The sequence below is a fragment of the Hordeum vulgare genome, chromosome 5H, assembly GCF_904849725.1.
Source record: "Hordeum vulgare subsp. vulgare chromosome 5H, MorexV3_pseudomolecules_assembly, whole genome shotgun sequence".
Lineage (NCBI taxonomy): Eukaryota > Viridiplantae > Streptophyta > Magnoliopsida > Poales > Poaceae > Hordeum > Hordeum vulgare.
The window spans coordinates 574,032,373-574,060,317 of NC_058522.1; positions in this window are offsets into that span (position 1 = coordinate 574,032,373).

Genomic DNA, 27,945 nt, shown 5'->3' on the forward strand with positions numbered 1-27,945 from the left:
TTATAATAATAACTATATTTATTATTGCCTCTAGGGCATAATTCCAACAGTCTCCCACTTGCACTAGAGTCAATAGTCTAGCCCTCACATCATCATGCGAATTACATTGTAATAAATCTAACACCCATACAGTTCTGGTGTTGATCATGCTTTCACGCGCAAAGCATGATCAACACCAGAACTGTATGGGTGTTAGATTTATTACAATGTAATTCGCATGATGATGTGAGGGCTAGACTATTGACTCTAGTGCAAGTGGGAGACTGTTGGAATTATGCCCTAGAGGCAATAATAAATATAGTTATTATTATAATTCTTGTATCAAGATAATTGTTTATTATCCATGCTATAATTGTATTGAATGAAGACTCATTTACATGTGTGGATACATAGACAAAACACTGTCCCTAGCAAGCCTCTAGTTGGCTAGCCAGTTGATCAAAGATAGTCAGTGTCTTCTGATTATGAACAAGGTGTTCTTGCTTGATAACTGGATCACGTCATTAGGAGAATCACGTGATGGACTAGACCCAAACTAATAGACGTAGCATGTTGATCGTGTCATTTTGTTGCTACTGTTTTCTGCGTGTCAAGTATTTGTTCCTATGACCATGAGATCATATAACTCACTAACACCGGAGGAATACTTTGTGTGTATCAAACGTCGCAACGTAACTGGGTGACTATAAAGATGCTCTACATGTATCTCCGAAGGTGTTCGTTGAGTTAGTATGGATCAAGACTGGGATTTGTCACTCCGTGTGACGGAGAGGTATCTCGGGGCCCACTCGTTAATACAACATCACACACAAGCCTTGCAAGCAATGTGACTTAGTGTAAGTTGCGGGATCTTGTATTACGGAACGAGTAAAGAGACTTGCCGGTAAAAGAGATTGAAATAGGTATACGGATACTAACGATCGAATCTCGGGCAAGTAACATACCGAAGGACAAAGGGAATGACATACGGGATTATATGAATCCTTGGCACTGAGGTTCAAACGATAAGATCTTCGTAGAATATGTAGGATCCAATATGGGCATCCAGGTCCCACTATTGGATATTGACCGAGGAGTCTCTCGGGTCATGTCTACATAGTTCTCGAACCCGCAGGGTATGCACACTTAAGGTTCGACGTTGTTTTATGCGTATTTGAGTTATATGGTTGGTTACCGAATGTTGTTCGGAGTCCCAGATGAGATCACGGACGTCACGAGGGTTTCCGAAATGGTCCGGAAACGGAGATTCATATATAGGATGACCTGATTTGATTATCGGAAGATTTTCGGAGTTACCGGGAATGTACCGGGAATGACGAATGGGTTCCGGGAGTTCACCGGGGGGGACCCCGGGGAAGCCCATAGGCATTGGGGGTGGCGCACCAGCCCTTAGTGGGCTGGTGGGACAACCCAAAAGAGCCCTATGCGCCATAGGAAGAAAAATCAAAGAGAAAAGGAAAAAAAGAGGAGGTGGGAAAAGGGGGAAGGACTCCTCCTTCCAAACCTAGTTGGACTCGGTTTGGAAGGGGAGAACTCCCCCCCCTTGGCTCGGCCGAAGTCCTTAGGGGTCCTTGGACCCCAAGGCAAGGCTCCCCCTCTTCCCCCTATATATACGGAGGTTTTAGGGCTGATTTGACACAACTTTTGCCACGGCAGCCCGACCACATATCTCCACGGTTTTACCTCTAGATCGCGTTTCTGCGGAGCTCGGGCGGAGCCCTGCCGAGACGAGATCATCACCAACCTCCGGAGCGCCATCACGCTGCCGGAGAACTCTTCTACCTCTCCGTCTCTCTTGCTGGATCAAGAAGGCCGAGATCATCGTCGAGCTGTACGTGTGCTGAACGCGGAGGTGTCGTCCGTTCGGCACTAGATCGTGGGACTGATCGCGGGACGGTTCGCGGGGCGGATCGAGGGACGTGAGGACGTTCCACTACATCAACCGCGTTCACTAACGCTTCTGCTGTACGGTCTACAAGGGTACGTAGATCACACATCCCCTCTTGTAGATGGACATCACCATGATAGGTCTTCGTGCGCGTAGGAAAATTTTTGTTTCCCATGCGACGTTCCCCAACAGCGGGGTACTTGTAGACCAAAAGTACGGCATGACAACAGTGGATCCTAACAATCTTGCGTACATGGACGAACCTCCTAGCCAATGATGTCGCTCAGGTTCTCTATGTGAAGGACATGTCTACGAAAACAAGAAAAAGAAATCAGCAAAAGAAGATATCATCCGATGAGCCAAAACGCCACATAGTTCTTTCAGGGAAAAGAAACATCGTGGGAGTAGATGACAAGACAGACATGTCAGAAGATTATAATAAGTTTCATGAAATTCCGCCCTTCAAAGTGAAAACTGACCCAAGCATCCTACTGAATGATGAAGATTCTCCATGGCTACGACCCAGAAGAAAACAGAAATAATAGATAGGAATATTGGTGCAATAATGTAATAATGTATTAAACATTTTATGTAATGCATGTATGGAATGTACTAAATTTCAAACACTTTTCATTTTCATAGTTTTGTCAAATTCTCAAATACGCAAAAAGAATTTTAATAAACCTTTGTAAGAGATGAGTTCTTGTTTGAAACCCTCATACTTCGAGAGAGATTGTCCGTTTTGTACACGAAGTGCATCCAGTTTTTGTCGTAGCCCTCTCAACTTTTTAACACATGCTATGTGGGTGAAATGATGATAGCATGCCAACTTTCAACATTTTCAGAGTTCATTTGTAGTGCTTTTCAATTTCAGGGTCCACTAGCTCAAAAAAAATAAGTAAATGCACGAAGAATACCAAATGAAGTCAGAAATTGTTGAAATTTTGTGATGTGCCTTTGAATGGTGCATTTTGAACACACAAAAAGTATGGAGTTCAAATAAGTTCAAAAAAATGAAATCCCTTTGTAAGAGATGAGTTCTCGTTCGAAACCCTGATACTTCGAGAGAGATTGTCCGTTTTGTACACGAAGTGCATCCAGTTTTTGTCGTAGCCCTCTCAACTTTTTAACACATGCTATGTGGGTGAAATGATGATAGCATGCCAACTTTCAACATTTTCAGAGTTCATTTGTAGTGCTTTTCAATTTCAGGGTCAACTAGCTCAAAACAAATAAGTAAATGCACGAAGAATACCAAATGAAGTCAGAAATTGTTGAAATTTTGTGATGTGCCTTTGAATGGTGCATTTTGAACACACAAAAAGTATGGAGTTCAAATAAGTTCAAAAAAATGAAATCCCTTTGTAGGAGATGAGTTCTCGTTCGAAACCATTATACTTCGAGAGAGATTGTCCGTTTTATACACGAAGTGCATCCAGTTTTTGTCGTAGCCCTCTCAACTTTTTAACACATGCTATGTGGGTGAAATGATGATAGCATGCCAACTTTCAACATTTTCAGAGTTCATTTGTAGTGCTTTTCAATTTCAAACACTTTTCAATTGAAAATAACAAAATAGTTAATAGTTTGGATAGTCAAAATAATTACTTTTGAAAATAGAAAATAGTTTTGCATTATTTATTCAATTTCAAACACTTTTCATTATCATAGTTTTGTCAAATTCTCAAATATGCAAACAGAATTTTAATAAACATAGTTTTTAATTGAAAATAACAAAATAGTTAATAGTTTGGATAGTCAAAATAATTACTTTTGAAAATAGAAAATAGTTTTGCAAACACTTTTCATTATCATAGTTTTGTCAAATTCTCAAATATGCAAACAGAATTTTAATAAACATAGTTTTTAATTGAAAATAACAAAATAGTTAATAGTTTGGATAGTCAAAATAATTACTTTTGAAAATAGAAAATAGTTTTGAATTATTTATTCAATTTCAAACACTTTTCGTTATCATAGTTCTGTCAAATTCTCAAATATGCAAAAAGAATTTTAATAAACATAGTTTTTAATTGAAAATAACAAAATAGTTAATAGTTTGGATAGTCAAAATAATTACTTTTGAAAATAGAAAATAGTTTTGAATTATTTATTCAATTTCAAACACTTTTCATTATCATAGTTTTGTCAAATTCTCAAATATGCAAAAATAATTTTAATAAACATAGTTTTTAATTGAAAATAACAAAATAGTTAATAGTTCGGATAGTCAAAATAATTACTTTTGAAAATAAAAAATAGTTTTGAATTATTTATTCAACTTCAAACACTTTTCATTATCATAGTTTTGTCAAATTCTCAAATATGCAAAAAGAATTTTAATAAACATTGTTTTTAATTGAAAATAACAAAATAGTTAATCTTGAAAATAAAAAAAATTGAAATATATGAGAATTTGTAAAGAAATTAAACCTAAATTCGAAGTGACCTCACTTTGAATTCAGGTTTAATTTTCTCCACAATTTCAAATATAGTTTCAATTTTTTAATTTACAGTCAGTTTAGGCCCGTAAGCGTGCTTTAGAGAGGACCTCGATGGAGTAGCTGCGACGGGGCTTATAAACAAGTGTTAGTCCCCCTTGCTGGGCGAGGTGGGACTAAACTTATCGTGCAGCCGAGGAGGGGCTTTAGTCCCGGGTGGAGCCACGACCCGGGACTAAAGCCCCTCGCCTGCCGCCTGCCGAGGAGGGGCTTTAGTCCCAGTGTGTGGCTCCAACCGGGACTAAAGACCCCCTTTAGTCCCGGTTGGAGCTCCGCGCCGGGACTAAAGGCCCCTGCTTCCCGCCTTCTGGTCTGCCGAAAAAGGGCCTTTAGTCCCGGGTCGTGGCTCCACCTGGGACTAAAGGGGGTCTTTAGTCCCGGTTCGAGCCCCGAACCGGGACTAAAGATCCACCTATATAAACGGAAGTTAGAAAAATTCCAACCCAAATCGTTCGTTTCTCTTCTTCTTCCTCTCGTTCTCCTGCCCTGCGCGGCTCGACCTCGACCTCAACGACGCCGTCAGGCTGCCCGCCGTCCTCCTCGCCGTCGCCTGCCATCTTTCTCGCCGTCGCCGTCGTCCTCCTCATCGCGTGCCGCCCTCCTCGCCGCGCGCCGCCGTCCTCCTCGCCGCGCACCGTCGACACCTCCGGCCGGTAAGCCCCCCCCCCCCCCGCCCCCTCCTCCCCAACACTCCGACCAGCATAAGAAAAGAAGAAAAAGGAGAAGAAAAGAAGAAAAAGGAGAAGAAAAGAAGAAAAAGGGAAGAAAGGAAGAAAAAGGAGAAGAAAGGAAGAAAAAGGAGAAAAAAATGAAGAAAAGGAGAAGAAAAGAAGAAAGGAAGAAAAAGGAAAGAAGAAAAAGAGAAGAAAAGAAGAAAAGGGAGAAGAAAAGAAGAAAAAGGAGAAGAAAAGAAGAAAAAGGGAAGAAAGGAAGAAAAAGGAGAAGAAAAGAATAAAAAGGAGAAGAAAGGAAGAAAAAGGAGAAGAAAGGAAGAAAAAGGAGAAGAAAGGAAGAAAAAGGGAAGAAAAGAAGAAAAATAAAAAGATTTTTTTTGTCATTTAATTCCAGTGTTATTAGGTTTGTGCTAGATTATTAGGGTTAGTAATATTTAGAATTAGGAAATAAGAAAAAGGAGAAGAAAAGAAGAAAAAGGAGAAGAAAAGAAGAAAAAGGAGAAGAAAAGAAGAAAAAGGGAAGAAAGGAAGAAAAGGAGAAGAAAAGAAGAAAAAGGAGAAGAAAATAAGAAAAAGGAGAAGAAAGGAAGAAAAAGGAGAAGAAAAAGGGAAGAAAAGAAGAAAAAGAAAAAGATTTTTTTTGTCATTTAATTCCTATTGTTATTAGGTTTGTGCTAGATTATTAGGTTTAGTAATATTTAGAATTAGGTTAGGGTTACAAGAAGAAGAAATATGAACAAAAATCAGAAAATAAGATTAGGAAAAAGGAAAATAAGAAGAGGATGAGATGAAAAGAAGAAAAAGGAGAATAAGAAGAGGAGGAGAGGAGAAGAAGAGGAAAAATAGAAGAATAGGAGAAGTAGAAGAAGAGAAAAAAATAGAAGAGGAGGAGAGGAGAAGTAGAAGAAGAGAAGAGGAGAAGTAGTAGAAGAAGAGGAGAAGTAGAAGTAGAAGAAGAAGTAGAAGAAGAGGAGAAATAGAAGAAGAGGAAAAATTAGGTTAGGGTTACAAGAAGAAGAAATATTTTTTTGTCATTTAATTTTGCTATTGTATATTGTATATGCTTAAGTGTTAATAGTGTTTCTTAGATTATTGCTTAATTTTGCTATTGTATATGCTTAAGCGTTAATAGTTTAATTTTGCTATTGTATATGCTTATGTGTTAATAGTTTATTTTTAGCAAGAAAATTAATAGAACTAGTTTATTTTTTTAGTTCATTTTACGATGCCTATCCCGCATCCTCATCGTCGACTCGGCGGAGGACACCTGCTTGATCAGAGGGGCCCTGTCCGGGACTGGGCTGCGCCCGGCTGGTATTGGGAGGTGCTACCTTCCGGGGGGCGTAGGTTGGTGAGGAGCCAGCCCGTTGTTGACCCGATCCTTGTTTGGTGGCGGTCGCGTGGGCCAGCGACGGTGCCGAGGCTTCCAGACACCGCGGAGGTGGTACGTCACCGTGTCAGCGAGGAGGATGAGCACGTCCGTCGCTACATGGTTGCGTTGGAGGGCAGGTTCGAGCATACTTGGCAGGTTCTTCGGGGATCTCACTGGAGCTATGATCCTGTGATGGTTCCTTCTCTTTGGGTGTCCACCGCCCGCGACGATACCCGTCGGGCGCTACGGTTCTAGATGTATCAGTGATGCTATATGTATGATAGTATTCGAAGAGTATTAGTGATAATATTCGACGATGTACGGACAAAAGAGATGATGTATTTCCTTATAATTGAATGCATGCTAATTTGAATAGTACTTTATTTTACGATTTGGTTTTGCTTATTGAAGCCCAAATTGGAAAAGTACTCCTACTTTGAATACTATGCATAAATCTAGGAGTCCCGGCTGGAGCCACAACCCGGGACTAAAGTTATTTTGGAACGGAGTTCGTGATAGAATAATGTGACATATAGAAGGCTAGATGAGATCACGAAAAATAGGATCATTTTCTACACATCTAGAATGTCGCCATTTTGTTAAATCCTTAAAGGTTAAGAGAATCCCTGAGACATATTTTAGAGTTTAGGTTCTAGCCAAGACCCGGGACTAAAGGTCCTCCTATATAAAACGACACTTCGAAGTTTCCAACCCCTCTTATATAGTTTGTTAGTTTATTAGTTAATCAAATGTCCGTTTTTTGCAGAACTATGGATCCACATATCAGGAACCTCGAAGAGGAAGAACTTCTCGAAGATATAATCAAAGACGGCCCCGACGTTGAACCAGCTGAATCTCCGTCATCATATCTAAACCCCTCCGGATATGGAATGGAGGTCGACCGACACGAAGATGAAGCCGATGGGGCACGAGATAGGTCCAATGACGGAGAAGGTGATAGCTCCACTGATGGAGAAGCCGGTGAAGAAATAATAAAGTCCAGCGAGGTATACATATGAAGTTCGAGAATCACTTGTAATATGTGAAAAATATTGGAGATAGCTCTATATTGTATACATATACATTCATTTGACGAATGTTTCTCCCTCTTAGGCCTCCACATCGAGCAAAGCTACGAAACAAGGCCCGACTAGAAAGTTGGATGCACGGACGCATTACACCTTTGAGGTGATATTGCCTACGGGCGAACCCAAGCTTCCTAAGAATGCTGCTGACACATTCAAGAAGCAATGCAGAGTTCTCGTTAGGGATCATGTCCCGATTAGCGTTCGGGAGTGGAACAAGCGCAAGGGGGCAACCGATAGTGACTATATCGCCGAAAGGTACAAAGATAATCTTTGGAATGATCTCATGTCACATTTCAACCTGTCAGAATGTGAGAATGAAGACGCCGCAGACAAAATGAGGGCCAAAGTCAAGCAGTGGACTCTAAAGAAGATGCCCGAACTGTTCCGTAGCTGGAAGAAGAAGCTATGGAAAAACTATCTGAAGACAAAGAAAGTGCCAGTATTCGAGGGGTATCTAGCCAAGCAGGCGAATCACTGGAAGGCATTTCAAGAGTACAAGGAGTCAGAAGATGCCGAGGCATTATCAGAAAAGAACAAGATAAATGCCGACAAGAAGAAATATCACCACAAGTTGGGGCCAGGGGGCTATGAGACTGCCATCCCAAAGTGGGATAAGAAAGAGCAAGATCTGCTAGCTAAAGGCATCGTACCTGAACCACTCCGTGATGAGTGGGAATTGAGAGCAAGAAATTGGTTCCTTGCGCATGGTGGTTCGTACGACGAAGAAACAGGGGACCTCATCTGCAGTGACGATCTTAGGATACCCAGGGAGAATTGGAAAAGGATAGTGAAAGAAATTAAGGAGGGAAAAAGAAAGTTCACTGCAGATAGAGAGAAAGATTTGCTCACACTGGTCCTCGGCAATGACGAACATGGAGGACGAACGCGAGGCTTCGGTCCTTCTTACCCGTGGTGGCTTGGGTTTGCCAGAGACCAAGACACTTACAAAAGCCGAGAGAGAGCAAAGAAGCGGCAACAGGATGAGGAGAATGACAAGTTCAACCAGTTGCTTGCCAGGATTAACGAGCAACAGAAGCAGATTGATGAGCTTAGAGGAGTAGCGCGCCAGGAAGATCCTGCATTTGATATTACCGGCGCCCCATCTAAGCGGTAAAGCAGCGTGGCTGAATCTGAGGCCCCGCCCGACGATGCACGAAGAATGATAGAGGGCGTTCCCGGCTACCCCGTGGATGGAATCAAGGAGTCAACATCATGTGAACTCCGTCAGAAATTCAAGAACATATCCACGAAGGTGGCCGTCGGACAAGCTTTACCTTCTGGCCCTGATGCACGCTGGCATGGCCGTGAGATTCCAGCTGGCTTTGCTAAAGTCGGGGTGGATGAAATCATGGCGGGGTTTCATGATATGGAGCTCGACATAGCTGGACCCGAAGATGAGAGGACACTCGGAGAAGTACTGGGTGGAGTCATCCTATGAGACAAGAACTACATCAAGCTTCCAGGCTCGGCCCCAAGGACAACGCCGCCTCCGAGGCGTCGCAGGTCACCTACACCTCCATTACCTCCAAGCCCTCCACACGACGTCGGCCAGCACAACACGAGTCCATCTCGATCACCGCCGCCGGACTTGGGTCGTCCGTCTCCGCCGCCGCCCGCTCCGGATACTAAGCGGAAGCGTGCCAGCAAGAACGCTCCGCCGACGATTTCTAAGCAACGGAGCCCCCCAAAGCGCAAACTGTTGCCCCTCCCAAAGGTACCTCATGCTAATCTTCCGATCAGACCTTATGATCGTACCCCCGAGGAACACGCCAGGATAGCAAAGGAATATCATGATGCGCAGATGAAAAAGAAGGAACCCGAGCCCCGCCCGGAATACACCGAGAAGCATATAGCATTTGCAAAATACTTCACGACCCTTCCATCACAGTATGACTTACACCATAAGCCTGATGACTATACACGCACATTGCAGAAGGAAGTGAAAAAGAGCAGATCACGTGCAAGTGCAAGTGGGAGCAAATCAAGTTCAACTACAAGCAAGAAAAAATCAGACGTTCCTCAGCTTGGACAACAGGCCAAACAGTCGATCCCACCCCTCAGGGTGTTAACCGAGAATGTCCCCCCTCCGGTGCAGGGGCAAGATTTGGAATTAGCAAAGAAGTGAGCGGATGAAGGGGGTATCCCGGTTGAAGACATTCTGGCTTCCCAAGACGACAGGTTACGCAAGGCTGTGGTAGCCCCTAAGCCACAGTTTGTCATGGGAGCGCCTTTGGTCAGCAAAGATGATCTCCCAACAAATATGTGTTACTTGCATACATGGTACTTAAGTGAATCAAAGAATGGGAGAACGATGATCATGGTGAGTGTCCCACGGGAGTACTACGGCCGCCCCGAAGAAATCCATATCGACTTTGATGAACTCTTCCAGATGTACAATGGCGACGCCCTCGACAAATCGCTTATGAGTTGCTATTGTCTGTAAGTTTTTCAATTCGTTGTCTACATATAACTTGTTTAGTTACTTCCATTCATTGTCTATATATAACTTGTACTCTATTATGCGGAATGAAGATTCTGGATTGTAAAAGTAAGAACATCATAAATATTGGGTTTATTGACCCAGATAAAATACATATAGCGACGCTAACTGATAAACCCAAGGAGACGGAGGAAAACCTTCTAAGGTTTCTAACATATCAAAATTTCTGTGACCACATACTGTTTCCATACAACTTCAGGTGAGGGTCTTTACTCTATTGTGTCCATTCACTTATAAGTGTAATTGATAAGTTACTGACACACACACACATATATATACATGTGCAGCTTCCATTGGATTCTGTTGGACATTCAAATTGATAAGGGAAGAGTTGATGCCTTCGACCCATTATCGAGACCCTTGGAACAGTTCCAAAGCCTGCAGGACATGCTCCAAGGGTAATTTCAATCATTCTTGCGCTCTATCGGTCTCTTTCGATGATTTTCTGATATATCAATTAATGAAAAACTTAGCAAATCATTATCCTTGTCGGGCAGGGTTTGAAAGCGGTTCAAGTGCATGACTCCCGGTATCGAGCCTGAGAAGCTGACCTTTAGAGGGGCTCGGGTAAGTAGTAGTATGATATACTTCTATTTTCAATACATTTATGATGCTAGATTATTATTTTGATTATATATATTCTATTCTCATAAAGTGCGACCAGCAGCCACGGGGGACGCATCTATGCGGATACTATGTTTGGGAGACCATTCGCACGTTTACCCCTGAGCACAAGGATCACAGATTCGACGTAAGCAATGAACATTCACACCTCTATTTTTACCCGTCATTCTTTGTTATCATGATTGATATTCATATTCATCTCCTCTTCTTATATAGTACACGGCCATGAGGGAGAAGGTCCTACCAGAGCAACGCGCGATTGCTGTTGCAGAGGAGCTTGCGATCTTTCTGATGACGGAAGCTATAGATGACAAAGGACGATTTAGTGTAGCTAGGGGTCATTACTGATGTTCGTCCATGTAATCGAATAGACGGGCTCTAGTCTCGATAATTTAGATCTTCATATAATTGTATATATATGCTCGCTTGTAAGATAAGTTAATCTTATATATATGCATAATTATTTCTATTTAGAATTATATGAAAACTAATTTCCGAACACCAAACGAGGCATCACGTTAATCTTCCGAACACCTAAACCCTAAAACCCTAAAACCCTAAAATAAACGAAATCTAAAACTCTTTAGTCCCGGTCCGTGTAACGAATCGGGACTAAAGGGCCTGCCCCTGAGGGCACTACGAGGCGCCACGTGGAGCACCTTTAGTCCCGGCTTGGAACAGGGTCGGGACTAAAGGTTAGGCCTTTAGTCCCGCCTAAACCGGGACTAAAGCCCCTTATGGGCCGGGGCTAAATGCCCTGTCCCCACTAGTGAACAAGCTAGATTTGAGTGTCCATATGGGCTTGTTAGGATTTTCCTTATTTTCATGATTTAAACTAGATCAGTCACTGTACGTACACAGGGGCGGACCTAGGTGGGGCACTAATAATCTATTAAGAAAACTTACAAACACACTTACAGAAAGGCTTGTAACCCTCGGAGTATGTTATATATAATTAGCAGTTTTTCATCTAGTCATAAGATACTTCAACCAAGGTCTAAAATAAGCTAGTTCATCCATAGTAGCACAATGATTTTGTCACGAAAGTGAACACACCTAAAAAAAAGACTTATATCTTAGTTGTTCAGACGCTGCAAAAGAGAATATTTATCTCTAACGTAAATGTCATGTTACCTGCACAGGGAAAACACATATTAGGAATTTAGGATTAGCCATATTATCCATTTAAATACTAATGGCGATGGTAACCATATAAAAGATGCAAGATATTACATACGGTAATAAAAATCTTTAAAAAATATATTTAAAAATGAAGGGAGTAGTATTTTGATCAATTAAGTTATTGGCAAAGCCCACGAAAAGAAAATCTAAACCCCATACTGTTTATACAGGTCCTGTGCGTCCTGCAACTCTCAACTGTGGGTAAAATTGACGAATTTGATTCATGGGCGAAATTATTTTATAAACTAGACCGCGTCCAAAAAAAATTCCGTCTAGTTGATCCTTTTGTGTGGCGTCCGATATTCAGGCGTCATACTGTACTGTGTGACGTCTTTACCTTAGTCACCACTAGCAAAAGAGCCCGTGCGTTACAACAGGAGAAAAAATAACACGCGCTCTTATAACACAATAACCACGACTCATGATCTTAATAGGTTCACGTATTTTAGTTCCAAATGACATCATATTTTAAGGTCTCTCTCACACTCACATTACACATTGTTTATTGTTTAAACATTTTCTATGCACATTTAAAGTTTTTTAAATACATGATCAATATTCTCAAAATAAAAGAAAAATATATTTATTTATGATCCGTATGCACGTTACATTATTTTGTATATATGGGAACTTTTTTGTTTATAAGTTTGACATTTCTTAAATCCATGATTAATATTTTTGCAAAGTTTATGCGAAAAGAGAAAAAAAAACATAGAAGAACTGAAAAAAGAAAAAAAAGTGCTGAAGGCTAGGCCACCCCAATCGGGCAGCCATGCACCCGAATGAGAAAAGGTGGGAGAAAGAGGATTCGAACCATAGACTCTAGGATGGCACCTAGAGCGTCGAACCAGTTGAGCTAACCATATGTTTGTGATGAGATAACGGGACTGCCGATCTTGAATTAAATAGAAGAGCTGAATCAGAGGAAAAAACGAATCAATGTTTTCACTTGCCGGTGGCACAAGCGGTAATTCATGTAAACTTTAGGGGTATTTTTTTATAACAGACGACAGAAGCTATATTTAATTTATTAATAGGTAAAGATATAGTACAGTGTGACGTTTATGGCTTAGACGTCATATTAAGTCTCGGACGTCACACAACATAATGTCAAATGTTACACAGTATAGTGACGGATGAAAAAAAATTAAACGCCGTTCCGTTTTGCCTGAACTCTGGGGCTGTTTGGTTCCCAGCCTAAGGTTGTCACGCCTAACCTTAGTCATGCCACAATACCTTAGGCATGTGTTTGGTTCATTGCCACGCTTGTGGCTTGCCACCCTTTTCTAGTTATATGGTCCACATGTCATACACTTAATTTTTTGCCAAATCTTACCACACTTGTGGTGTCTATTTTGTTAGCCACACTTTTTATGACAGCCACACTTTACCTAAGATTAGTTGTGACAAAGTTAGTAATGAACCAGGCCCTCTCTAACCCGTCAGGCCTCGTAAAAAAAAACTACTGGAATGACGTGCCGGACGCGAGCAGGCTTCCACCCAGCGTGCAAAAGAGAGTACCCATCAATCGACGTATATGTCCGTCTATCTTTGCCCCGAAGGATCGAGGCTGTTCATGGGCCTTGACAGGTCCGTACTTATAGCTAATGTCATGTCAGGGTAGCTGTATCACCATGTGCAGCTCCATGCCGTACGGCTGCCCAGATACGGCAGAGGAGACGATTCGGCCATTTGCTATAGCTTTGGCCTGCATCGGAAGCGGCGCCAGCTCTGGCTCCGACGTGCATGCATATGCATGCATGGCCACGTGAAGTGAAGCACGATGAAATTACAGACCATCGTGGGCCCGAGTACTGTGCGTACGTACACTTCGCCTGTCTTCTCTCCTGTGTGCGTACGTACTTGTGCACGGCCAGCAGGCAGGAGAAGCCTACACGCCCGCCAGCAACCCATTCTGGTTCGTTTTATTTTTGTCGGAGCCCGTAACCCGAACAATGCCAGTCGATGTGAAGTCGATGACCGATCTTTTTTGGGAGGAGCCGACATCCACCAAGAAGCGGTTGCGTTGACCACCGTGCTCCACGCTACGAGGCGCCAAAGAGTATGACTCCGCCTCTTCAACATCCGCCACCGCGAGGGCCTCCGTCGCATCCCGTGCCCGCTGCCTTGCCCGACGGACACACCGCGCCATGACATCGTTTGAGATCAGCCATGCTTCGTGCACGGCGCGCCAACGGACGGCTTGCGCTTTCGCCACGGTGTTCAACCACCGGTTGCGCGGACGTAATGTATTCCCGGCGTTGCGAGTCCGAGTGCTGCAGTCGTGAGGCCGCCTTTCGGGAGCTGCGGAGGGCAAGCTGGACGGCCATATCCTCTTCGGGGCCGCGTGGGCCGAGCTCGTGGTCGACAGATCTGGAGATGAATGACTCGGATTCACTGTCAGCCATGTCGGATGCGAGCTTGGGTGGCGAATGGGAGTGGACGGGTGTAAAGGGGAGTGAAGTGAAGTGGCTATGGTTTGGTCCGGCGAGCAGATGGGGTCGAATATATATGGGGTAGATGCGGGTCTGTGCGGGCCAGGCAGGCGTACCCGGGCACGCCCGGACACTTTATATCGTCCCATATTTAGGCTGGAAATGGGGTGCCGGTCAACCCAAGCGTTTGAGGCCGGATTGTGAGGCCCGTCTTGGTCGTTTTTTGTGACCGGACGACCTGCCTGGCATTTCAGGAGGGTTTGGGGGGTCCGGTTGTAGATGTTCTAAGACCATCTCTACACCCGCAAATGGCAAATCCAGCATCTTAATGTTCACGGACCTGTTCGAACGCTTCCGCGGGCATTAACCGTGCACGCCTTAAAAATGACTATTGCATCTAAACATTTTATATGAAATTATTTAAATCCATACAAAAGCATACAAACATATAAATCTGTGTATATATACATATAAACTATCTATTCTTCGTCAGAGATATCGACAATCTTCATGTCCTTTGACGGATAGATGTGCGACAACTCCAGCTTCACTCCCTATGGCGCCTCTGTTGCTGCCCCATCCGGCGCCTTCGGCCGCTCCGTTGAGGATTCCTCCGCCGTTATGTCCGCCTCGAGCTCGTTGAAAGGGGCGTCGGCCTCCGCCTGCCTGTGCCGGATGAGCCAGCGGTTGGCCTCCACTTTGGCTCATCCCGGATGGAATCCTGAAGGGCCAGCTGCCCCGCCATCTCCTCGGCTTGGGCGACGGTGATCGTCCAAGCCTGGAGCATGGATCTCCGAGTCGTCGTCATTCTCCATGGCCTACGGCACCTCCTCCTGCTTCGTTTCCGGTGAGTCCCTCAGGTGACCCGCAACGATGCGGGTGACACGCCGATCCTGGATCTCCATCTCGATCTCCATTTGACGCTCTGGCGTGAGCTGAGCATAGGTGGTGATCCTACGATTGCCCATACTGAGGCCGGAGAGCGGGGGAGAGGAGGTGGATGGGTTCAGTTGGCGGCAAAGGGAGAGAGGTGGATGTGCTAGGGTTGGGGGACGCCGGCCGACTAAAATAGTCGGCTATGGCCTCGGACGGTGAGCCGGAGCGACGCCATTCTCCATTCACACCGCGCGACGGTCGACACGCCCGTCTCCGATCGAGTCTGCGTGGGGCTACGCCGTATTCGCCTCATATTTTGGCTGGATATGAGGGTTACCGGTCAACCCAGATGTTTAAAGTCCGTTTGAGAAGTCCGGCTGGGTCAATCTTTTGTGACCGATCAATGACTCGACGGTCTGTCCAAGCGTTTGAGACAGGTATAAGGGGTCTAGATGTAGATGCTCGAACTTGAATATTTTATACGATTACACTTTAGCGAACTGAATTGTATTTCTCTGAATAGATGATGATGTGGCAAAAGACAGAACAACTCGGACGTGATATTTTTGCAGTCAAGCTTAAATGAGCTCGGATGAACTGTAATTTTAAAATATTATAAAAGTGTTCAAAAGATTCTGAATTTTTTTGAGTAAACTTTAATAAATGTTGTAAGTGCTTGTAAAATTATATTTGTAGAAGTTGTGGCAGAAAAAACAAAATCAAAAATGCTACTTTTAAAAGCATTTTGAAGCAAAAAATGTTATTTCGTACTGAAATTATACAAGCTATTAGAACATTTGTCAAAATTTACTACAAAAACAATTCATATTTTTAAACATATTTAGAACATTTTTTGAATTATCGTTCATCCGAGCTCATTTGAGCTCACGTGTAGAAGAGCACCTTCCGAACAACTCTAGCAAAAGGAAAGTTGACGATCTATTGCGTCCATGGCGTCGGAGAGCGAGCTAGAGAGAAGGGCTCGACGTTGTTGGTCCCTTGGGAGCAGTCGAAGCTAGGGTTGATTGGTTTGTGCAATGCACAATTGGGTGATTTATGATACATCTAGAAGAGGAAAAAGGATTGTCATATTGTATACGAAAATATGCTCAGGGCGACAAATGATAGCACTAAAACAATATGGGAGGTGATTTTGACTGAAATGTATTGATACTACTTGAGACGTGGATGTGGTTTTGACTGAGAAATGTATTGGAGGGGTTTTTTAGTCAAAACCATCCCCAACTCTTTTTTTAGCACATCGACCGCCATACCTGGTGCATTGTATCACAATCGTTGTTGCCTCCGGCGCATCCTCGTCGTGATCGCCTTCACCACCGCCTCACACGCACGGTCACCCTAGCCACACCTCATCGTCGAAGATGAGTGACCTCGGTTGGTTCGCACATGCCATCATGCGACCCCAGCCTCCAAGGACCTACCGCTAAGGACTTGTGTAATGCATAGTATTTAGAGAACGTGCTTAGATAAATAAATCAAACGTTCCATATACACTAGTGCTTATTTATGTAGGACTGATCTTTAATTAAGCATCTTTTTATAGAAATAGGCATTAATGCATAAAAAAATAATTTATTTTTTCAAGCACCTAACGTTGTACAAGGCCTTAGCGGCGTCGCTGTGTCTCCTTGCGGCCGCGGCAACCTCCTTACCTTTGCAGTGACCCACCACTGGATTAGGTTATGTTAATTAAGTTTCTATTTTTTGTTATGTTAATTACACTTTAATTTTTTTTTGCGAATAATTACAACGTTAATCTATAGAAATATTGCTATAAATTTGAGGCTCATGTTAATTGAGTTGTGCAACTACATATGCAATTTATGCTGATTTGATGCTTATGTTGTGGAAGATAGTAGATTTGGGTTAAGTTCGTAACGCCTATGCTCCTAATTTAGTGAATCTCTTCCAACCACGAGAGGTGTATGACATTTGGTGTGTCATGTTGATCGCACGCGATTGTTTTTGGAAAGAAGGTTGAAAGCCCGAGACTTTGCATCAGTTGTTGCACACAATTTTTTTTTTAACTATTAAGCAAAGTATATGACAAATATACCATGATCTAATCAGAGTCGAAGCTGCGTTGTTTGCCGCAGGTTGACATGTCGTCGTTTAGGATGGGCTTTGCCATAATTGCTTCAGTGTATAGAAGTGGGCTTGGCCCTTGTTGTTCTGGTTTTTGTCCAGTTTTCCGTAATTAACTGTGCAATTCTCTTCTGTTTAATTAATAGATGAGACAATCATTGCCTCCATTTTGAAAAATAATAAATATGGTATTCCTACAAGGGAATAAAAGATTGTCATATTGTATATGAAAACTTTCTGACGACTACGGTCCTGTTTGGAACCACAAAAGATTATAATAATCTGGATTATGAATATAGATTATATAATCTGATTTATAAATATAATTTAGATGGGCATGTTTGGAGGCCAGATTATATAAACTATAATCCAGGCTTTACATTAAAGAGGAGGGTGGCGGTGGCAGGAATGTAATTATCTTTAACTTTACAAGGGTAATAGGTCATTAGCAATCCATAATCTGATTTTAGCTGGGGTAGAGTAGATTATGAGTTTTTAATAATCTGCCCATCTAGTTTTTATAACCTACACCATAATCTGTTATGTTTGGAAACAGAATAGATTGTAAAAACTGAATTATATAATCTGAGTGATTTTCCGCCACTAAAACAGTATGGCAGGTGATTTTGACTAGAAAATCGCCACTACTATTTGAGACGTGGATGTGGTTTTGACTGAGAAATGTATTGGGGAGGGTTTTGAGTGAAAGCCATCCCCGGTTCTTAAATAGCACATCGCACCGCTATATCTGGTCCATTGTATCGCAAATTGTAGTTGCCTCCGGCACCACCTCGTCGTGATCGCCGTCACAACCGCCTCGCGCGCGCGCGGTCACCCCAGCCACACCTCATCGCCGGAGATGAGCGACCTCGGTTGGTTCGCACATGCCACCATGCGACCCCAGCCTCCAAGGACCTACCAGGACTTATGTAATGAAAAATGAAAAGTACTTAAAAAAGGTGTTTAGAAAAATAAATCAGTTCCTTATGCACTATTGCTTATTTATATAGGATAGATCCTTAATTAAGCGTTTTTCTATCCCTACTAATAAAGCGCCGACGGCTTCTGCCGTACGTCGCGGTATTTTTGCGAAAACGCCCTTATACCTTTTTGTAATTAAACCAGCGGCCCTTTTTAGTGGAAAGATAACGTTTTCTTTTTGCAAAAAAACCCCTTCATCTTTCCTTCGCACGGCTCGCTTCTCCAACCCCCCTCGCCACGCCTGTGTCCGGCTTGCCACGCCATGGCGGCTTCCACGGTTCCACCCTAGCGCCGTCGGCTCGCATCCGCCACTGCGGCGTCGCCCCTCCGTACCAAACTCCACATCCTGTCTGAGCCGCCATGGCCCGTCGTGCCTCTGCATCTGGCCACAGCCATCGATTTCGCCCTGCCTCACGCTAGTCGCTCCGTCGCTGCATCGGTCGTCGTCCGAGCACGCACTTGCCTCGCCATGAGCACGCGAGCGCCTGCCGCCTGGCCGCTGCTCCTGCTGCTACGCCGCCTTGCCATCGCCGCCGTGCAACTTGAGCCGCCGCGTCCGCCCCACGCCTCGTGAGGGCTCCCCCTCAGCTCCTCTTCCGCCACCGCGCAGCTCGATCCGTCACATACGTCGCACCTCGCCAGCCCACCTCCTCGCCAGAGACCTGCAGCTCGCCGAGCCGCCCCGCTGTAGTGTGCTCCGCCTCGCCCGCGTCCGTTTGGGCGCCATTCCCGCACTGCTACGGACAACATCCACCTCAACACCGTCCCGTGCCACCGCGTCAGTATGCAGTGGTGTTTTCCCCTTTTTGCTCAGCAGGAAGGAGAAGGAGCGAAGGTGGAGCAAAATTCATGGCAGGAGTGGCCCTCGGTCTAGAAAGGAAGACAATGTTGCTACAGAAAAAAAGAATGATTGGTTGTGATGGTTTTTCTGTTTAAGGACGAGGTAGAAAGCAACACGTGGGACCTAGCCAAAAGAGCTTCGCTAGACTTACGTAGATTTTCTACGAAACCTTACGTAGATGATGAGGTGGGCGTTGTTGATTGGATTCTGCACGGCCCTACCCTGAAAATCAGGGGGGTTAGTGGAGGTTAGGGAAGGAAACCTCCTTTACGTAAGTAATTCACGTAAGAGTTCGTAAGTGTAGCATTTTTTAGCCAGAAAGATGATGTATTTCAATCGGTGGATAGACAGGGCTTACGTCCAGCTGTGTCGGCAAAATGAACAAATCTAACCCCTGATCTGAAAAAATTCACAAACTAAACTCTCTTTAAAAAAAAATACACCGAGCTAACCTTTTGTGTGACGTCCGACGCGTAGGCGCCACACTACACTATGTGGCGTCTAAGACATCGGCGTCACACCTTCGTCCACGCTGGCGCTGCAGGGTCCAAGCAAATATTGTTTCTGCCGTACGTCATTTAAATTGTCCCTAAAGTTGGCTAAAATTATCCACCAATGCCACTCATAGAAAACGTTTCAAACAGAAAAATCTCCGTACAGGGCCGGCCCATGTAGGCGCCTCCTATATTACGCTCTGGGCATTAGAAAAGATGTAGCACATCTGTTTGGGCCGGCCCATGTGTGGGCGCCTGTTTTTTTCGTTTAGTTTTAAATTTTTCTTTTCAGTTCAATTTTCTTTTTCTACTTTAAATAATTTAGAACTTCAAATAACTTTTCTCAATTTTAAGAAACTGGGAATTTCGAAATAAAATATTCAAAAAAACATAATTTTTTTGAGAATTCAAAAACTACTCAGGAGTTTTGAAAAATGTTTGCATGTTCAAAAATATGTTTAAATTTTGGGAAAATGTCCATAAAATAAAAAAAGTCAATGATTTTAAACAAAAGTCTGTGTAAAAATTTGAAAAACAGTTCGTGCCTCTGTTTTTAGTCTCGCTTTTTTATTTTCATTTTTCTGTCCTATTTTTAATTTAAATAATTTAGAACTTTGAAAAACTTTTGCAATTTATAAAACTTAGAATTTGAAATAAAATTTTGAAGAAAACATAAAATGTTTGTGAGTTCAAAAAATGCTCGGGATTTTTGTAAAAATATTCGCATATTCAGAAAAATGTTCAAAATTTTGAGAACAATGTTGCTGAAAATAATAAAATTCCATGATTTTGAAAGAAAAGTTTGTCTATTATTTTTTTAGCGCAATTGAAAAAAATGTTTGCTAATTCAAAAACTGTTCATGCATTTTGAGAAATGTCTTAAAATTTTAAAGACATAATATGATCATTATGATTGGAGATTATAATTGTTTTTCTTCTGTTGCAACGCACGGGCCCTTTTGCTAGTTTCTATAAAAACAGGCATTGGTACATCTACATATACAGTTTATGCTGATTTGATGCTTCAGATGTGGAAGATAGTACATTTGGGTTAAGTTCGTAACGCCAATGGCTCCTAATTTTGCGAATCTGTCCCAACGACTAGAAGTGGATGACATTCGGCGTGTCATGTTGATCACACGTGATTGTTTTTGGAAAGAAGGTTGGAAGCCCGAGACTTTGCACCAGTTGTTGCACACAATCATTTTTTTGACCATTAAGCAAAGTATATGACAAAGGGTACCATGACAGAACCATTGTAAAATCTAATTAGAAAAACATATGCGACTAAGTCACCTTCATTCCACAGCACAACCTTCATCATCATATCGTTGTCATCGCGTTTAGCGAGAGATGACATAAAGAAATATTTTCATCATGGTTGCTGAGACCAACCAATATAACCAACACTGACCATGCATCCAACCATGCATCGTATTAGTTAGTGTTGTAGAGTCGTCGGGTCAAACGTCCTCTGCAAATTAACCATGCATCGGTATTGCAGTAAGTGTCGACCTAGAGTAGTTTCATTTTAAGTTGAACAAGTTATGGTGCCGTGCAATTAACTTTGTCACTGAATTTTCTGAGCACGTAAACCGAACTTTATGACTATCATGTCACTGAACACATGAAACTACAGAGCGTTCGTGTATGAGTTACAACAATCGACATGCCACATGCGGGGCTGTTTTGTATTTAATTGTTACAGCAATCAAGTTCGTGTATGAGTTTTGTGGGGTTTTTAAATTTATGTATGAATCCAACATGTTATTGTGTCACGGATGTATAATTAACTCAATAGACAACGCCTTCAACAAAGACCGACGCCTGATGTTGGTCGCGAGCTATGGGTCGATACGTATATATTATATCCGAGCGGCCGGTACGCAAAATGCAGCCACCGCGTGTCTTGTCTAGCCAATTTGCAGGTCTGTTTGAGATAGACGGGCAGGAGCACGTACGACGACAGCACCCCGTCGACAATGTGTGCCGGCCCGGCCGGTAGCATCGGCGGCGTGCGGGCCGATCGACATGCATGGTTGCTTGGCTTCTCCTCCTGCCCGTGCACACGTACGCAGGAGGCAGGACTGGCTAGGCGCGCGCACGCACGGAGAAAGCCACACGTCTCTCCCGGTTGGCCGATGGGACACACGCGCGCACGCATGCAGACACACACGTACAGGCGTTGCTCGATCGGTTCGGTTTCACCTCACACGTAGACATGCATTGCATGCTATGGCCGCGCGACGGCTACACTACACTATTGAGTTGGAGGTAACCTCCAACTCATGTACGTTGGACGTATATTTTTGAGGTCCACCTTGAATGTCTCTTGTCTGTGACACAGTGCAGACTGAACATTATGTTGTGCACCTGATTTGGTAGCCTGCATATTGCTTGTCGGTATGACAGCATCATATTGCATTCTCTGCCTCTTGCCTAGTTTTAAACGCTTCGTGCAAATTGTCAGCGTAACCTATAACATGTTTGTCATGAATTGTAAAACCCTGAAACCCTTCATCTCTATGCCATATACCAGGCATCCATGATCTTATACCAAAAACGCAGAACAAGTTCGTCCTAACTAATGTGGTGTGATCCTATCATCACATTCAAAAGGAGAGTGTAATCTACCAACGCAAGATTGCCATCAGCGTGAACGGACAATATATACCACCTCATGGAAAATATGCAGGCCCCATCGTCGTCATCATCGCTTATCATGCACACTCTCACCATCACCCAAAACAGCACAAGTCGCGAGGTCATAAGCTAGAGCATCCTATGGGCGCCCTCCATGGAAACGAACCCAACACCATGTGCCATGCTATCCAACAGATGGCTAAGAGCATCCATAAGAGCCGTCGAACTAAAGTCATCTTGCTCCATGATGGCGCTGTAAAGGACAGGATGGACGTCAATCAACTTGCTTTCTTTAATGGCGGTTGCACCTTCTTGACGTCCTCGGTCATGCTGTTAAAGATGTTAAAAGGTGTAACATATATCCGTGTAATATAAACGGTATATGATTGTGCTTAAGTTAGTTGTTGAAGATATGACTTGTATAGCAATCCAACAACTAATCTTGTAGATCTTTGTAACAACCTGGCCGGTGGCCTATATTAACACGTAAAGCGCCCCTGCAAGATGCAAGCGTTTATCTCATATTTTCCACATGGTATACAGAGCCTAAACTCTTCCAATCACATCTATGTCTTCATCCTCCACCGCCGCCGTCGCCATGGCCCTCCCCTCCATCGCCTCTCTCGGCCACACCATCGCCGAGAAACCTAACAGGGAGAACTTCCTTGTCTGGAGGGCGCGGGTGCTCCCTCATGTCCGGGCTACCGGCATGATGGGTTACCTTGATGGTTCCCTCAAGGCTCCTCCCGCCGAGCTCATCTTGGAGAGAGATGTCGCCGGGAAGAAGGAGCTTACCGCCACGCCAAACCCTGAACATGCTGTTTGGGTAACGCAGGACCAGCAGGTGCTTACGTTCTTGCTTGCGTCCCTCTCCCGTGACATCCTTTTCCAGGTCAGCAACTGTGAGACGGCTGCAACGGCGTGGAAGGAGATTCTCCAAAGCTTCTCCTCGCAGTCATGGGCGCGCATCATCCAGCTCCGATCTCTGATCGGGAGTACCCGCAAGGGTGACTCCTCCGCTGCCGCCTACTTCACCAAGATGAAGGGCCTCGCCGACGAACTGGCAGCAGCTGGGAAGCCTCTGGACGAAGATGACGTCTCCAGGGGCTGATGCACGAGCCTGAGTACAACGGGTTCGTCTCCGCCATCACCACTCGCACCGTCACCGACCAACCCATCGGCCTCGGTGAGCTCTTTTCCCTCCTCCTCGCAGCCGAAGCACGGATCACCTCCCAAACCAGCGTCTACACCGCCAATCTCGCTGCTTGGGGAGGTGGTCGTGGCCGTGGTGGCTACAACAACAACGGCTCCCGTGGTGGCTACAACAACAACACCACCGAAGGCCGCTTCCCTGACAGCAACAACAACGCACCATGCCAAGGAGGAGACCGCGGTGATCGCGGTGATCGCAAGTTTGAGAACTGTCAAATTTGCAAGGAAAGTGGACATGGGGCATGGCGCTGTGCCAAGCGCTTTGATCGCAACTACAACAACAATGTCCGCAATCCAGCAAGGGGAGGAGGTGCCGGTGGACGTGAACAAAAATCTGCTAACGCCGCCCACTCCTATGGGATAGATACCGACTGGTATCTTGACACTGGTGCAACCGACCATGTCACTGGCGAACTTGAGAAGCTGGCGGTCCACAATCACTACACCGGCAACGAGCAGATCGACACCGCCAATGGTCAAGGTATGAGCATTGCCCATGTTGGTCATTCAGTTTTATCTACCCCGCATGGTTCCCTCAGCCTTAACAACATCCTCCACTCTCCACAAGCCGAAAAAAGCCTTCTTTCCGCCTCGCAACTCATGCTTGATAACCATGCCTTTCTCGAAGTTTACCCTGAAATTGTTTTTGTTAAGGATCGGGACACTCAGAGAACCATTCTTCAAAGCAAGAGTAAGGGTCATTTGTTCCCAGTATCTGGTCATCACGAAGCCCCACATCCACAAGCTCTTGGCGCTGTCAAACCTTCCACCTCGCGATGGCACAAGCGCTTAGGACATCCAGCTTTACCGGTGGTCCAGAAAGTTCTTAGTAATTTTTCTCTCCCAGTGTCAAATAAAAAGGATCACTTGTTAGTTTGTGATTCCTGTCAAAAGGCCAAGAGCCATCAACTCCCATACTCTCGGTCTAGTAGTGTGTCGCATTTTCCTCTAGAACTTGTTTTCTCGGATGTGTGGGGTCCTCGACCCGTTTCTGTTGGCAGACAAAAGTATTATGTGAGTTTTATTGATGATTTTAGTAAGTTCACCTGGATTTACTTGCTCAAAAACAAGTCTGGCGTCTTTGAGAAATTTCATCTCTTTCAACAACTTGTTGAGCGCCAGTTTGATCGCAAAATTCTAGCCATGCAAACCGACTGGGTGGAGAGTATCAACACCTCAACACCTTCTTTGAGCGCATAGGCATTATCCACCATGTCTCCTGCCCTCACGCTCACCAGCAGAACGGATCCGCTGAACGTAAACACCGACACATTGTCGAAGTTGGTCTTTCCCTCCTTGCTCATGCGTTCATGCCCTTGAAATTTTGGGATGAAGCCTTTACTACTCCTGTGTACCTTATTAACCGTGTCCCAAGCAAAGTCATCCATGACCAAACACCTCTTGAACGTCTCTTTGACATTAAACCCAACTACAATTTCCTTCGTATTTTTGGTTGTGCGGTTTGGCCAAATTTACGTCCTTTCAATAAACACAAGCTTGAATTTCGGTCTGAGCAATGTGTTTTATAGGGTATAGCTCATTGCATAAAGGTTACAAATGCCTTGATGTGGCCTTTGGTAGGGTTTATGTGTCTCGTGATGTGGTGTTTGATGAGCAAATATTTCCCTTCTCGCAACTACATCCAAATGTTGGTGCCCAACTTCACAAAGAGCTTATTGTGCTGCCACCACATCTCCTTCCACCATCCCTTCCCTCCCCACGCGGTGGAAATAATACTGATGCTAGCATGACAATGCCTCATACTACTACACTTGATCATATCTCAGCTGAAAGTGTGCAGGAAAACAGTGCAGAAATCGGTGCAACAACGGCTGCAAACAGCCGTGATTTTATGCTCTCCCACGGTGCAGAAAATCCGGAAGAATCCTCCTCGGGATCGGGCGCAGCAGGCCGCCCTGGCATATTGGGATCGGCGCGGCAGGTAGATCCCCCTCGGGACTTGCGGCGCCAGGCGGGCCAGCAGCGGGCGCATCTTCCCCAGGATCTGCGGCGCCAGGCCGGCCAGCAGTTGGCGCACTTTCCTCAGCGCGTCGGGGCCTGCTTCGCTACGTGGCGTGCCCAACACGACGCCAGGAGGGCGCACGGTTGGCGGCTCCTCGGGCGCGGGGCTGGGTGCGGGGACAGGCGGGTCCCCCGCATGTGACGCTGCGCCAGCCTCGGCCTCCCAGGCGCGGTCGCTGTCGGTCGCGCCGACCGGCGCTCACTCCCACGATGATGCTGGCGATTCTGGCGCTGACTTCCATGACGACTCCCATCCAGCGCATGCAGCTGCTGATGCTGCCGACGCCGCCGCCGCCTCTCCACATGAATCTTCCTAGGGATCAGGTTCTGCTTTGTCAAATCGGCTCCAACTGCAGCTCTCGCGCCCTGCGCCACCTCCACTTGCGCGTGCTCACACCAGGTCCCAGGGTGGTGTCATCAAACCAAAGGTATATCACGATGGTTGCATTCGTTGGGGTTCCTTTTGTGCCACAGGTGAACCACAAAACGTGACAGAAGCTCTTACCTCACCTCGGTGGAAAGAGGCAATGGATGAGGAGTATGGTGCCCTGATGCAAAACAAGACTTGGCGCCTAGTTCCTCCAGCTCGGGGCAGAAACATCATCGATTGCAAACGGGTGTACAAGGTAAAGAGGAAAGCTGATGGCAGTGTTGATAGGTATAAAGCACGCCTGGTTGCCAAAGGTTTTAAGCAGAGGTATGGGATTGACTATGAGGACACATTTAGTCCTGTAGTTAAGGCTGCTACTATTAGGTTGATCCTTTCTGTTGCAGTCTCTCAAAATTTGTGCATGAGACAATTATATGTAAAGAATGCATTTTTGCATGGTGTCCTGGAAGAGGAAGTGTTCATGAGACAACCTCGTGGGTATGGGAGTTCTAACTCACCTAGACATGTGTGTAAACTTGAGAAGGCACTATATGGGCTCAAGCAAGCACCTAGAGCTTGGTACTCTCGGTTGTCCTCAAAGTTGCAATCTCTTGGTTTTGCTCCATCCAAAGGAGATACCTCACTTTTCTTCTACCATAAGCATGGTGTTACTATTTTTATGCTAATTTATGTTGATGACATCATAGTTGCAAGCTCCTCTCCCTAAGCGGTTGAGGCTCTCTTGAAGGATCTTGGCAAGGAATTTGCACTCAAGGATCTTGGAGATTTGCATTTCTTCCTTGGCATTGAGGTAAAACAAGTACATACTGGAATTCTTTTGTCCCAAGAAAAGTATGTGCAGGAAATCCTTCAACGCATAGGGCTGATGGGTTGCAAACTCTCTCGTCTACCTCTGAAAAACTGTCTCTTTATGATGGGGAAGTGTTAGGAGCAGAGGATTCGACAAAGTATAGAAGTATTGTAGGAGCATTACAATACTTGACCCTTACCAGGCCTGATATTTCATATTCAGTTAATAAAGTATGCCAGTTTTTGCATGCTCCCACTAGTGTGCATTGGACTGCAGTAAAAAGAATACTGAGATATCTACAGGGAACAAAAAGTCATGGACTTAAGATTAGCAAAACTGATTCTATGCTGGTAAGTGCATTCTCAGATGCAGACTGGGCTGGATGTCCTGATGATAGGAGATCTACTGGAGGCTTTGTTGTGTTTCTTGGAGGCAACCTTGTTTCATGGAGTGCTCGCAAGCAACCTACAGTTTCCAGGTCAAGCACTAAGGCTGAGTATAAAGCCTTAGCAAATGCAACTGCTGGAATTATTTGGGTTCAGAACTTGTTGACTGAACTAGGTATACGCCATCCAAAGGCAGCCTCACTATGGTGTGATAATCTTGGAGCTACCTATATGTCTGCTAACCCTGTTTTTCATGCTAGAACGAAGCACATTGAAATTGATTATCATTTTGTTCGTGAATGCGTGGCAGACAAGTTGTTGAACATCAGGTTTGTATCAACTGGTGATCAAGTTGCAGATGGCTTCACTAAGCCACTCACCATTCGGCAGCTAGAAGCATTTAGAAACAATCTCAACTTAGATAGTTGTGATTGAAGGGGAGTGTTAAAAGGTGTAACATATATCCGTGTAATATAAACGGTAGATGATTGTGTTTAAGTTAGTTGTTGGAGATATGACTTGTATAGCAATCCAACAACTAATCTTGTAGATTTTTGTAACAACCTGGCCGGTGGCCTATATTAGCACGTAAAGCGCCCCTGCAAGATGCAAGCGTTTATCTCATATTTTCCACAAAAGACGCTTGGCTACTCATCCATCAAGCGTGCCCTTTTCCTATTCCCATCTAGCACAAGTATGTGATCAGCAAAGCTCTTAGGACCATCAAAGATGATGGTGTTGTACACCTCGATATCTCGATAATCAAGCATTGGGAAACCGAGCGGCTCGCTGGAGCCCATGTTATGTTTGTCGGTAGCTAGTGCATATGAGTAGATCTGTTGCATCTGCAAGTAGTTCTCGATTGGAGTATTGAGGAACTCCACGACCTTGGGATGGTCCTAAGAAAAAACACAATGTGGTTAGTTGTGATTGGCATGT